Source organism: Beta vulgaris, chromosome 5 (genome assembly GCF_026745355.1).
Source record: "Beta vulgaris subsp. vulgaris cultivar EL10 chromosome 5, EL10.2, whole genome shotgun sequence".
NCBI lineage: Eukaryota > Viridiplantae > Streptophyta > Magnoliopsida > Caryophyllales > Amaranthaceae > Beta > Beta vulgaris.
Genome location: NC_079206.1, coordinates 12,673,852 through 12,689,301, shown reverse-complemented (window position 1 = coordinate 12,689,301; position 15,450 = coordinate 12,673,852). Strand labels below are relative to the sequence as shown.

Genomic DNA, 15,450 nt, shown 5'->3' with positions numbered 1-15,450 from the left:
TGAGAGCTATAGGTCAATACTTTCTTTTGCAAAAAACATTGGGATCTAGACCATCCAATCAAGATAAATAGATGTAACAAGTTTTTTTTATAATAAGCTATAACAATATTTAGACGACATTTTGCATGGATATTGCATTACATTTTTCACATATATTTATATAGAAATGTTTTTTTCCTGCGAGTATCCTTCTTGCAAGGTAATTGAAACTACACTCAAGCATGTAATTAATGGATTGTCCAAAATTTGTTAGCTTATAAAAGTTGAATTATGAATTCGTCGCTATGAAGATCTTGAGCCCAACAACAAGAGTAATTCAGTCGAATATCAAAACATGGCACACGAAAGTTGCTTCTAAGGGTTTGGTCATTGAGCCAATCGTCATTCCAAAGATTGATTGATTCCCCATTTTTCACCGACCAATTCATACTTTGGTGATAGAAATTCCAACCCTTACCTATACTGTCCCAAATGTGAGATTTTAGTGAAGTTTACACGTTCATCTCTTTTCCTCACGTATTTTCAAAAAGAAAATATGCATCTCAATTCAATATATTGTAAATTTTCCAGTAGAGTCTAGCAAGGCTAATCAGATTTATATGATTATTAGTGAGGAAACCAAGTCCTCCAATAGATTTTGGCATACACATCCAAGACATAAAATCCATCACTATTTTCTCCTGTACAGAAGCCACTATATATATACATTCAGTAACCTAATATTTGCATCGCAAAAGATCTGTTACTCTAATAAGTACTATTTACAACCTTGATATAGTTTATTTCGAAATAATATTAGAAAATAAGAAGTAGGTTACAAAAATACATTAGGTTGATTTGTTTGGTTTATGCATATAAGCTCACATTTAATAGATATATTAATAAACCACTAGGGTAATCATTTCATATACGGTTCGGGCTAAGGATAAGGTATGTTGGCACGTTTATGAATTTGTCAGTTAGGTTTGAGGGGGTTTAAGCACATGCCATGCATCATTACAATAATACAATTTGCAGTTCATAAACTACCTATGAAAAAACTATGCCATTAGCTAACTTTTTAATAACATTGAAGTATAAGGGAAGGGGAGCAATGGTGTCCTCTTTTGAAATGCCTATTTTACCCCCCTTCCTATTCTAAATTACAAATTCATTTACAAATCAAAGGGGGCTTCAAACAAAAATACCAAAAATATAATTATAACAATCACTCAAAAGTCAACTAAAATCATAAAATTGCATAATTTACGTTATGCAAATCACTAAAATGAGGAAACTTTACAAAAACTTAAAATTCACTTACAAACTACAACCTATGAAAAATTGACTTGAAATCAAAGTGTCCACTTTCTTTACAATGTATGAAGTATTGTACTTAATTCAAAATCAACTAAAAAATTATAATATCAGAAATCATAAATAAATTCAATGAAATTTCTGTTTTGTTCATAGAATTTAACTTTGAAAAGTAAAAAAAAAAAACAAAAAGAATGGTAAGAGATTTAAGTGACAGAAACTAAACCAATCAAATTTTGCAACTAAAAATCATTACTTCGTATGTCTAATGTTCAAATTTTGTCTCTTATGCCAAAGAAAATCGAGTTTCTGTTTCAAAAAAAATTCAAGCACGCATCGCGTGCAAAAAATTCTAGTCTTACTTATAAAAGAAGTAGCAACTAAATACATGTAAGAGGGAGGGGTAGTAGCTCAGTGTATTACCATCCCGAATTTTAGGCCTTGCAAAGGGTTCAAATTCTCATTCAACAATATGTTGGGCATTTACTTTTAAATATTTAGCCTTGTACCCAGTCTTTGAGCCGGTGTGTCCTGCAAGTTAGTAGCCTAGCAGAGGTTGGTATGTGGATCAATTATCTTTCTCAATAAAAAAAAACTAAATATAGACAAATGGGAGTATTACATATGTTACCAAAGTCATGTTGGGTTAAGTGGAGTGGAAAACGGTGAAGCAAGGCACGAATGCGCACAAGAAGAGAAGCACCCAGTAGTCCAGGAGGGCTGCTCATAGGCCCGGGCGAGCTGGAGCAAGGTGGGCCCGGGCGGGCGCCTTTGGAGCTCGGGCGGTTACAACTTTGGTGGTTATTAAACTCTTACATCTCATTTCAAAGGTCATGTTCAATTTCTATTAGTTATACCATCCTATAATACAGTACTTCTTTCTTTTATACACGGTCTTCAAGATGAATTTTTGACGTTCGATATCTTCAACTCCTTATTGATAAAAAATATAAAAAATTAAATTGAAGGAGTGACCAATTATCCTACACTAACCCTACCCGCCCTTTTCTTTCTATCCTCTCCTCGAAAACCTTTCATGAAAGAAACCCATCTCTACGGAAAACCCCAAGCGGTATGGGGCTACAGCTGCCGCCTCCCCAGTGGTCGTTGAGCCCTTTTCCCCTTCTCTTTCTTTTTCTTTCTTTGTTTTTTTGTCTCACTAGGTATAATATGGTCTCAACAGATCCCATATGTGTGATGGCTTTTGTTCCATTCATAGGGTTTGTAGTCACCCCTTCGTGGTGGGTTAGTTAGTTCATTTTTTTTTGTTTTTTTGTATATGGATCAAGAGATATAGATCTGGAAGTTCTGTTTTGCAAATTTATGGAACTAGTGAAGCGTTTTTTGCAGATATGGGAAATTATACTTTGCGGTTGCAAATCAAGAATATCTAGATAAAGGTAAGATTTCAGGTTATTAGTATCATGCTTTATTTAACAATGTTGAGTCATCTAAAATCAATTATGGTTTGAATATTACCATAGCACGATAACGGTCCTGAAGCGTTTATATTAGTAGCGAAAATGACAATTTTTAGATTAATATTTTAGACTATTTTTTATGTAAGAGTTATTATTGTTATAGATGATATATGCCATTTCATTAATGATAATTTCCATTCCTAAAAAATATAAAAAAATTGATATTATGAAATTACACATTAAGGAGAATCTAACAAGATCTCATATGAGTATATTATTGTATATATTAATAAGAATATTTGATCAAAGATTTTAAAATTTGACCCATTAAAAATGAAACATGCACTATATTATGGGACAGATGGAGAGTATATATAGTATTACTCCCTCCCTTCTTAAGGATTTGTTTGATTCACCTTATTTGATTTATCTGACATTATTTTATGTTATCACACAACAAGAATGTAACTCTTTTCTGTCCGCCAAAATCGGACGCTAAAAACACGGGATCGGACGCTAAAGAGATTAGCGTCCGACGACGGACGCTAAAAGGCTGATGCAAAACCCCTGGTCGCTAATTGTCTAATTAGCGTCCGCTAAACGGACGCTAAAAATTTAGCGTCCGAAATTTCAAAGTTAGCGTCCGCCTGGAAGGTTAGACGCTAATTAGCGTCCGATTATTATCGGACGCTAATTAGCGTCCGATTACTAGCGGATGCTAATTATTAGGATCTGACGCTAATTAGCGTCCGCTTATTAGCGGATGCTAATTATTAAAATCGGACGCTAATTAGCGTCCAACCTTCCAAGCGGACGCTAATGATTAGGATCAGACACTAAATGTTGAAACCAAATGCTCAAACAGACCCATCATTATCAGCTTTCATTTTACTTTATTATTTTTATTTAATTCATTTTATTAACTTTCAATTATTATTTCAAAATGAACAATGTCAGAATAACAAAAATTGAGAATTAAACAAATGAAAATTTTATTTAAATTAAATATATAATTACAATCTAATACCAAAATTTAGTACTATAATAGTATAATTACATTGTAACTAAAATCTAATACAACAACTTCAATCTAATACTAGTCCTAGCCACTGCCAATGCCGAGGTACTGCACCACCGGGCCAGCCACCGCACCACCAGAAACCTCACCAGCGCATCAACCACATCTCCTCCGCATCAGCCACCCCTCCACCGCGCCAGCCACCTATTCTCATCCTTGTCTTGGCTGACATTTTCAGCTGTGGTACATCAATCTGATTCCTGCAGCATTCTTTGCTACAGCCTACATATATGCAAACCTACCCTTCATTTGAGTCATGCCAAGAGCGTCCAGATGGTCCCGTCAAGAACCGGGAACCACGTTTATGAGCATCATCTTGAAGCCTGAGCCTTTCCAATATTTCCCAGATGCCGCAACTTCAATCTCTTGATTTGATACTATCTTGAAATTGCTCTTACTCATCATCTTGAAAGACAAAAGTGGAAAACGGATGCTGTCAGGAAAGGAATATAATCTTAGTATTTTCAAATATAAGATAGAAAAACTTGCCAACAATTACCTTTTTATAAGAAAGAAAAACTATAAAATATGCCAAAAACTACCTATTTATAATTACTAACTTACTGTTATGAAGCATACAACTATCTTCATCTTCTAGTTCGTTTTCAAAATAATTATCTTCTTTGAGAACAGTGACTTATGTGCATATAAATTACTACCTTTAGCTAATTTTGGATGAGTGTAGGACCTTAGAATGAATAGAATTGCCTGACTTAAATCACACTCAATTCACCATACTCACACCGAGAACTGAACAATTGTAAGAAGTCACTTCAAAGTTCAAATATGACTTCATTGATGTGCATCTAGGTGTAAATCAAGTGAGAACAATATGATAATTTTTGGATGTTCTTATATTGGAGACTTGCTAAAGTAGTGATGCTAACATGTCGTAGAAGATAGTTAGTTTTTATTACGAAAGTAAAAAGATAAATTATTGCACAAGTGACTGTCAAGATGCTGAATTGTTCAATAAGATAACAAGATGTTGCAACATGGCAGTGTTATTCATGACTCTTTGCATAGGAAGATAGAATCATATTACTTAAGGAATAATACAGAGAAATTCACATCAGCAAAGTTAAATATAAACTTGCACAGTAGAAACAATGTGTGTCGATTTCCAAACACTGAAAGACACCAGACCCAGTAATACAGCTGAACCGACAGCTACAAGGACTCCAAGTAACAGAAAAAAAGACTACCTGTATTATGATGCACATTTATTAAATCATCTAAAGCAATATTTTCAGAAATAAAATAAATATACTTGTATTTTAATTTAAAGCAAGGGACTCGTTTATTAAATCATCTAAAGCAAGAAGAACAATATATCATCCAGACTTGTTAGAAACTGAAAGATTAGTCGAACGTGATATGTTGCACTTCTTAAAAGGTTAGCTAAAATTGCTGAGTTGAAAAGTAACTAAGAGCTTTTATTAAAGTACATAAGGAAACGAGTATAATTTCCTTATGATATTAGGTAAGTATATTATCTTTATGTACTCTAATAGCTTTCAATATGTACTCTAAGGGCTACAAATAGCTTTATCAAAATATTTCTAGTTTGAAATTTGCAAAGGCGGCTATATTGAAAATTTTGTTAAAAGAAAGTCTTCCTTGTTTCCTTCAACAGAATCACTAGACAATTACTCTTGTTTCACCTAGTTGATCCTTCAACTTTAGTGCATCCAAATTCTAACAATATACGGCAGCTTCATCAGGTACAACACAAGGTAAACAAGAACACCCAACTCCATATAAGGAGAGCCCATCTAAAAATTTAACCTTGGGTTAATCTTGAAATAACAAAGCCGAGCACAATGTAAATTTTTCTGTTACTTGATTAAGTCTATATTCTCTAATTTCAGGAACTTGTTACTTGTTACTTATTCTTGTTGCAGCCAGATCAAAAAGATTTGATCAAATCTTCTTTAGCTATACTAAACAAGTTAAGATATTCATAAATACAAATTGAAACAAGACAGATTAGCATGATGATGATCAAATATCAATCAGAGAAGAACGGAAAAAGAATGAAAAACTGATTTCTGATAAGGTAATTAAGAAACCCTAAACCTATATCTGATAAGGGTTTAGGGTTACACGGTACATCTATATCTGATATTTTCCCAAAAATAACCCAGCCCTAAATTGATTAAAAAAAAATTATACAGATTGAATCCTAAAAAGCGAAGGAAAAACTGATTTCCAAAAAAGACGAAAATTCATGCCCAAAAACCAGATCTGGAAACAACATTCATAAAACAAGAAACAACTCAAAATCTCAGAAAAATCAAAAGATGAAAACCGAAAAACCAAAGACAAAAAACCCAAAATCGCGAAATTGAAAAATTGAATAACCAAATCGAAAATAAAAACACACAAAATCAAAATCTCATAAAGCCGAAAATTCAAAAAAATAAAGAAAAATCGAAAAACAAAAAAAAATATAAAATGTTAGAGAATTCAGATCTAGGAAAAACCGAAAAATCAAGAACAAGAAAACGCAAAACGAAATTAAAAAAACAAAGAAAATCGGGAAAATAAACTACATAATCAACAATCAAAACTAAAAAAAAAACAAATTTATTAGTTAAATCTGAGTAGAAATACCTGATTTCGTGAGATCTGAAAGAAGGAGAGAGCACAAAAATGTGAGATGAGAGTGAGGAAGAGATAGAAACGTGAGATGAGAGTGAGGAAGAGAGAGGTGTGGGTTAGGGTTGATAGTTTGGTCGATTGGTGGTATTTTTTTATTTATTTATACCTCTTATTTAGCGTCCGTCTTTCGGACGGTATTTTAAGTAAACGGACGCTACATAGCGTCCGCTAAAAAGAACGGACGCTAAATTTCAGAAAGCGGACGCTAATTTGCATCTGTCTTTTATCGGACGCTAATTTCACCTTTACCGTCCGTTTGCATCGTCGGACGCTAAATTCAGACGCTAAAAAGGCGGATTCTTGTTGTGTCATGTATCTTATGTTATCTGAAATTATTTTACGTTATATGAACTTATTTTATCTTATATTTTTTTAGGGGATATCTTATCTTATATTATAGAATATATTCTAGTTTATTGTGTTGCCTAACATAGTTATCCCGTATCATTCAACTTATCTTATCTTAACTAAACTATTTTATTCGATATTATCTTAATTTATTTGAACTTAATTTTTCCTGAAATAAGTTAAAATATGTTGAATAGAACATAGCCTAAAATCTTGCTATTTATTACCTTCTCCATTTTCTTTTGATTTACTCACTTCACTTTGGAAGAGAACCAATGAGAGATTTCAAAAGTGTGAGAGAGAAACTAGAACGGTGGAGGAAAAGTGAAAAGTAAGAGAGAGAAACTACAATTGGATTATAACATTTAAAGTGAATAACATTAGTGCAAAAAGAAGAAAAAATAGATATGACATGCTAATAAAAACATAAAAACCGACAGTGTGTAAATTAAAAAGAAACTAATAAAAAAAAAAAGGAGTTTTTAACTACAATAATACAAACTTTTGCCCGTTCTCTCTCAATAATATAAACTTTTAATTATTTTTTAATAATACAAACACAACAAGAATGTCACTCTTTTCTGTCCGCCAAAATCGGACGCTTAAAAATGCGGGATCGGACGCGAAAGCGATTAGCGTCCGTCAACGGACGCTATGCAAAACCCCTAGTCGCTAATTCTTCGATTAGCGTCCGCTAAAAGTTTATTAGCGTCCGATTAAAGTCGGACACTAATTAGTGTCCGATTAAAGTCAGACGCAAACTATAAGTCCAGACGGTAATTCTTTTTCTTTCAAATGTAATGTTCCAGGCTTGTATTTGTATGGTGCAATATTGAGACTTGTCAGTAACCACTTTTCCTTAGTTATTGTGTTGGGTCAGACTTGTCACTATCAAATGTAATAATGCAAATTTAGAGGAAAAAATATAATTGTTATTATATGTAATAAAAGTAATTACAATGTAAATAGAAATGATAAATCAAAATTTGTGAATAATTTACAATCTTACTTAAATAAATAATAACAAAAAATCTATCTAATACATTAGAAACAAATCATTTCTTCTTCAATATACAAATCTTCAATCTTCAACCTTTCCAAAGTCATCCTATCAAACTCAAACAAACCTGCGATAGAAAAAAATCACAATTAGAAACAGAAAAAAAATAAAATAAAAATCAAAGAAAATAAAAAATCTATATCAAATAAAATTAAAAACATATAATTCATATATCAAATTAAAAAACAACCAGAAATTAAAAAAATAAAAAAAAATGAAATAAAAAATCTACAAATATAACATCAAAAATAAAAAATTTAAACTTCAAATAATCAACATATGCCAACACAAAAATCAGTAACAAAACACAAAACCCAACCTGCAACTTGACCCGCAACCCGACCCCTAACCACCGCGCGCCACTAAAGAACTAGAAACCCTAATCGCGCCCAACCACAAAACCCTAACCCAACCCGGCCACCCAAAAACCCATCTGAAACCCTAACCCAAGACCCCAGACCCACCGTGTTCGAAAACCCCCAATCCCAACCCAAAATGCGAAACCCTAACCCCAAACCACCCAAAAACCACACTGCCCAATACCCAAACCACCCACGAACCCAAAGCCCCACCCACCCAAACCGGAAAGCACCACCCTCCCCTAACAACCCCCCGAACAGACCACCCAAATCAAAATAACAGATCCAAAAACCCAAACCAAAACAACAGCGAAAACGAAGATCCAAAAACGAAAATTGAAAATAAAAATTCAAAAATAAAAATTTAAAAAGCAATAATTCAAAAACTGAAAATTTAAAACCAAAAATGAAAATTCAAAAAACGAAGATTAAGATACTGAAAATTCAAAAAGCGAAAATTCAAAAATTGAAAATTGAAAAACGAAAATCCAAAAACGAAAATTTAGAAACGAAAATTGAAAAATGAAAATCCAAAAACTGTGAATTCAAAAATTGAAAATCCAAAAATGAAAATTCAAACGACAATTAAAAATAAAATAAAATATACCTGATAAAGAAGCAACGGTGATGCTTGAAGACGGCGATGATGCTTAGAGACAGAAGCGGCGATGATGCAACCAACTGAACAAAACCCTAACCACAACCAACTGAACAAAAATACCAGATCTAAAAGAGAGACATAACGAAAACAACAATTTTTCTGAGGAAAATGAATAGTTTGAGGGAGATGAAGAGTTAGACAGAGAAAAGAATTGAGGTGAGAGAGAATTGAGTGAGAGAGAGCGGTGAGAGAGAATTGAGTGAGAGAAAGCGGTGAGAGAGGATTTTATTTCTTATTTAGGGGTATGAGTATGACCATATGAAGTTATGGACGATTGGACGGTAATTTCCCAGTTTGGTCGATTGATTTCGGTAAGACCAATAAATTAGCGTCTGCCAAACGGACGCTAATTTTTTTAACGGACGCTAATTAGCTTCTGTTTATAAGAACGGACGCTAAAAAACAAGAAAGCGGACGCTAATCTGCGCCCGTCACGTATCAGATGCTAATTTTGAATTTACCGTCCACTTATACTGTCGGACACTAAATTCAGACACTAAAAAGGCGGATTCTTGTTGTGATTTTGTGAAACTTTACATAAAAATTTCTCTAGTAGGTCAAGTTGACTTGTAACCTGTAAAACAAGTCAAAGAAAAAATAACAATATGATCTTTCTTATTTCTCCCTCCTCCCCAACCCCCCACCCACCTGAACCACATCAACTTGTTACCTTCAACAACAAGTTAATAATCGGTATTACCTTACTGGAGGAATTTTGATCAAAAGTTTGTATCATTAAAAAATAATAAAAAATTTGTATTAACAAGTTAATAATCGGTATTACCTTACTGGAGGAATTTTGATCAAAAGTTTGTATCATTAAAAAATAATAAAAAATTTGTATTATTACGAAAGAACGGACAAAAATTTGTATTATTCTTATTAAAAAATTCAAAAAAAATGTGTGGAGATTCAAACGAAACAAAAGAAGTATGGAAGTGATCAATGTTTAAAACCTTTGACCTTATGTCAGACATAAAGTATTAGGATTATTTCATCATGTTATGTTGTTATGTCTAATGTGTATGCATTTCTTATTGGCATAAGATGGGTTATTTAGTTGTTTCGGTGTAAAGTGCAGGAAGAAAAAGTTGTTTTAGGCGCTGTTGGAAGAGTTTGAGCATATGGACTCCATGAAACTGCAAAGCGTAAAGATTTGGCAATTACATTGATGAAGTCGACTCATTTGGAGGATGGGTTGTTTTGCCTTTTTTTTTTATCCAAAATTTTCTCCCATGTGGTTATGCTCACATTGTCCGTTAAACTAGCTTTCAAGACTTCAACAATATTATTCTTAGTTAGAAGGTTAGATTTTAGAAGGGATATTAATGATTTTCAAATTACATCACTACCTACATTATTACTTTTATACAGTTACAAGTATTTCCGTTCTTTTTCTTTCTACTTTAACTATGCAAATTTGTCAATTTAATTTTTTTACCTTAAATATCTTTCATTATATATTAGTAAAAGTTATAACTATTGACTATTCATTAACTAGTCATTGACACGAATCAAACAAGATCTCACAAGACTATATTTATTCTTACGTTTTTTTTATATATTGAAATGAATTTTGAAAATTGGCAAATGCTAAGCGTTAGATAATACTAATATATCTTACCTATATTAATCTTAAACCCAAAATAAATTGTAAAATAAAATAATATATCTTTCACTAGAGAATATAAAAAGGATCAGGTTTCACAATAGTACATTTGTTAATAGTAAAATTTAAGCTCTGAAAATGTAATGTGAAAGTTCTGTTATTCATGAAAAATGGAGCAACTAATATAGTTTGAACTTTGAGCTTTGCTTTGCTGGTATAAGCCATTCATCATCACTGTGAGGTCAATATCTTGATTCTTATAACAATGGATGCAATTTGGCAGAAAATTGCTGTAAGCATATAGGATAGTAAATTGATTAATGGCACAATCAGTTATGCAACCTATTGTTATGATCTTGTAGCTCTAAGGTATAGCAAGTGTGGACTTTTTTTTTTTTTTTTATGTATCCAAGTTATTTAATCATGTAGATGGAAGGATGTAGATATTATAGTAATAATTAATTAGGTATGTGTGTACAAAATTTCTTGTCTCGACACGGACGTTCGATAATAATAATTAATTAGGTAATTATATACAAAAAGATAGTTCTCATTTAACTCCCTGGGACGATCGTTAGACGTTAGCAGGCTCGTTGAAAATTCTATTTAATTGTTAAACGGCGTTCATATTTTAAATAGGAAGAAGGGGGGGGGGGGGGGGGAGCTTGTATGGAAGGTTGTATCTTATCACTTTGGATATTGACAGAATATATTGGTTCATATTTGCCCTTACTGTCTAAGATTGGCTGTTCAAGTCCAAGAGAAATAAAAGATGCTGAAGTTTAATGGGCTTGAAGTGTTGAGCTTTGTGTCTTTTATTGAACAGAGAGTTATCATGCTCGTCAGCTCGTAGACCTTGTCTCTTCTTGGGCCGACTATGATACATATAGTATATCCCTTGCCATCTTCCTTGAATCACTGCCCAACAAAACAGCAACTCGAAAGCCCATTAACCCAAAACTATAAACATTCTCATTTCTCATTTGGTGATCGACAGATGTCGCCATATAGTTGGACCACTCTTCTAAGGTTCGCAATTAATTACCCATTTGAGAGATTCCAAAAAGGACATTTTGGTAATTTTATAAGTTGGAGGTATCAACGTAAAGTTAAGTCAATATCAAACTAGCTCTTATTCTTTTGAACACAATCTCAATTTCACCTCAGTCAGCACCAAAAAAAGAAGGTTTTAAAGTCAAGTTGAACTTTTGGTACCACAAGGGATGGCAATGGATCCTCGATTAGGACCGAATCCGTAACCTGGATTCGTTATTCGAATCTGGATCCTAAATTCAATCACATTAAATTTGGGTCCTGTCGTCAGTTGGCGGTTCCGTCTGAATCCGTAGATCCATTTTTAAAAAAATACATATCAATTGTGAAGAAAAGAGGTAACACCTAGGTCAAAGCCTGGGCCAACACACTAATCTATACAGATATATTAAAAAGTGTGCGAAAGAAAGCATATGTGTCACGTGACACTCTCTTCAAATTTCTAATGCAAATGTTTTATGTTTATGCTACTCCTCACTTAAAAAAAAATGTGTTAGTGTAAAGTATCGAGCACGTGACCTTTGAAATGAAAAGTAAGAGCTTAACCATAAATACACTATGACTTTGTTGTCTAATGTTTCACATAAAATATGATGAAGTCTTGTAATAATTATAATTAACTAAAAAGACTTAAACAAGTATATATATATCTAACACTCTTATTATGTAACTTACAAGAGAATATTGATGTCATATCTCTTACCACAATTCCTGTTAAGGTATTGTTTTCAAACTCAAATCTTTTGATTTTTTTTTTTTACTTATCACATCGTGACGTGAATTTTTCAATTTAATAATGGACAAAAAATAAGAAAAGTAGCAAAAAAAATTATGAAATTTGAAAATAATAACATATTTGTTTACTGTAACTGACCCGGAACATCGCCCGGGTAAAAAAAAACTAGTAATATATTAAAAGACGTTTCTAAACAAGGAACGATGTCATGTGGCGCTCTCCCTAAGGGAGTTTTAGTTCATGTAATCCATGTGCAATAAAAAAATAGAAATTGCATTGTATCACTTTTGATCCGGTGACCTCAAGTTCATATACTAAAGTTTTAACCGCTTGACCAAGTTTTATCTAGTGTTATCATTTTAAAGTCCAATATTAATAAATGAAATTTTTTCCTACCGGAGACATAACCGAGCCTAATAACTAGTTTAATTTATTTCATGCTATTCAACTTTATCCAAACTTATTATTATAATTTTTTGATAAAAGATGGAAAAGAAGGTGAACTCACGTATGTAATAGTTTAAAATATTGCAATTGTAACACTGGCACCTTCAATCATGTGAAGACCCAAAAATAGTTTGGTATCATTCATTGAAGTTGTTGGATTTTATTTTAAACTAAATTAATAAGCTTAAGACTTGTTCGTATTTGGGCGTTCAGTTTAAAAAGAAGAATTGGATGGGGCAAGAGTAACTATCACCTCTGTCAGTAGTAAGTGGGTCCCGACATTACGACACGATGAATACGTGCGGGTCCAAAAATTGGTTTCGAATTCATCTTATCTTCTTCTCTTCTTCCCTGCTTCTCTCTTCTTGATGATGGTGAGATGAATGGGAATGGATCTTTACAGGAAGTGGAAGGGAGTATCTTGACTTACCCTTCAAAGTTCAAAACTACTAATACTCGGTAATAATAACCACGTGAATGAACACTGACGAACCCAGAAATTGAGCCACGTGAGTTCGGAGTTATTCGAAGTCGAACATAAATTCTAAAACTATTATACGCAATGGAGCTTTCATTCTTGATTATATTATAAAAAAATAACTATATATCTATGATATGAAACATGAAAAATAATATTAGCAACTAGCACAAATGTAAAATATAAATGACTAATTAAGAACGAAACAACACAACAACGGTAATGATAAGATCTTTGTATTTTGGGTGATATCGAGCTCTACCAAGAATTTTGTTTAGAAGTGATGTATAAAAATTCTTCATGTAGAAATTTTATATTTGCACTTTTAGTTTATAAAATGCACATATAAAATTTGTAAAAATATATAACATTATCCTTCACATTTTAACATACTTCTCATTGTATACCATATAAAAATAACATCAGACAAAGGGAGGAAAAAAAAAGAAAAGAAAAAGTAAAGAATGACCAGGCACGTCCCTAACATTTTGAAGGCCTTGGACGAACTAAGAAAAATGGGCCCTTTCCCATATCAACTATTATTATTGACATATATTGACGTTAATGGTCAGAGTTCGGTTGAATATAGGTTTCCTAACTTATGAAGTTTGGATTTATTTTAGCTTACATTTTATATAAGATACCCACTGGATTAATAGTTAATTGATTGTATTTTTATGACATGCCTTCCTAAATTAAGTCATCTATTGCTTCTTAAATTTATCACATCATCCTCTACATTAATTTGTTAGTTGGAGTCTAGGTTTTGGATTACAAAATTGTGTAATCGCTTTGGCCTTTTAGATTAGTTTTTAATATTTTTCTGGGTTTGAATTATGAAAAAAGAAAAAGCAAATAATAGAACCTCTCACTTTTTATAACAATTTCACGGTAACATTCGCGTTTTTTTGTTCACGTTTAATATATTTGACTATCTTATTACTTTATTGATTCGTACAATTTTTGTAAAATTGAATGTTAGTTTTGAAAATAATTTACTATGAGATAAATTTAATAACATTTCATATTAATATTTGTTACATATTAGTAATATCATTGACGAACTATAGTCAAAGAACAATGGAAACATTAAAAGTGACAATTATATAAAATCGAAGGGGTGTGAAATAGCAAAAGCGATATAGTTACTCTATATGAGAAGGAAAAAAACCCACTTACTAAAGATTAAGTAGCTATATAAATCACTAGAAACAAAAAAAAGCAAAAAAAAAAGGAAATTGAAGCTATATTAAAATAATTGAAAATAAAGAAAACCAAAAAGGAAGAAAATGGAAAAGGAAGAAAATGAAAAGCACCTATGCACGGGATTCGAACCTGAGTGGATGAATATATAGTGGAATCATTATGTCAATTACTGAACCAAGGAGCCAACACGATACACTTGATAAATGTGCTCCATGCAGTTTATTCATCCAAAATGGTAGTTTGTAAAACAACAATTTGGGCCTTTTATCTCTGGACCCTGGACGGGTGCCCCTCCTGCCCAGGCTCAGGGACGGGCCTAAGAATGACAAATGAAATAACATAAGACAAAGAGAGGGAGAAAAGAAAAAGAAAAAGAAAAGGAAAAGAAAAAGAAAAAGAAAAGAATGACAAATGATGAAATAACATAAGACAAAGGGAGGGAGAAAAAAAGAAAGAAAATAATGACAAATGAATTAACATAAGTCAAAGGGAGGGAGAAAAGAAAAAGAAAAGAATGACAAATGATGAAATAACATAAGACATAGGGAGGGAGAAAAAAAAAAGAAAAGAACGACAAATGAAATAACATAAGACAAAGGGAAGGGAGAAAAGAAAAAGAAAAGAATGACAAACGAAAATAACCGTCTTTGGAAGAATAAAACTCACAACGCAAAACACAAATACTAATCTTGCGCAAACACTTCGCCACTAAGTCAAATGGATGTCTGTGTCAAAACCACGCGTGTTTTTTTATATATACTGTATTTAGTTTTCCAATCTCTTCTAGTTTTTCTCCCGGATTCGCGTGGGTTCAGTTGAACAACCCACTGAACCCATGTTGAATCCGCCACTGTGCATAAGTGCATATAAGTTATAACTAACGATTGTAATAAGTTGTTTAAGTTCCATTTAAGCATCACCCCCAAATAAACCAACACCTGTATTCTTTACTTATCGGTGGGGAGAATGGTGGTGAACTGGTGATGACTGATGAGAGGTGAGTGAGAAGTTGGTGGGGAGGTCGGAAACACGTG

At 32.6% G+C, this 15,450-nt stretch overlaps 2 long non-coding RNA genes across 2 annotated transcripts; both read right to left on the bottom strand.

The window, feature by feature from the left end:
* Positions 1–3,692: 3,692 nt before the first annotated feature.
* Positions 3,693–7,001, bottom strand: LOC125497576 (uncharacterized). Its single transcript, XR_007274544.2, has 2 exons — positions 6,412–7,001; positions 3,693–4,228 (listed from the first exon to the last, which is right to left on the bottom strand). It is a non-coding gene; the product is annotated as an uncharacterized LOC125497576 (long non-coding RNA).
* Positions 7,002–7,717: 716 nt separating this feature from the next.
* LOC130591569 (uncharacterized) lies at positions 7,718–9,263 on the bottom strand. The gene is made up of 2 exons (XR_008969359.1): positions 8,834–9,263; positions 7,718–7,934 (listed from the first exon to the last, which is right to left on the bottom strand). It is a non-coding gene; the product is annotated as an uncharacterized LOC130591569 (long non-coding RNA).
* Positions 9,264–15,450: the final 6,187 nt, after the last annotated feature.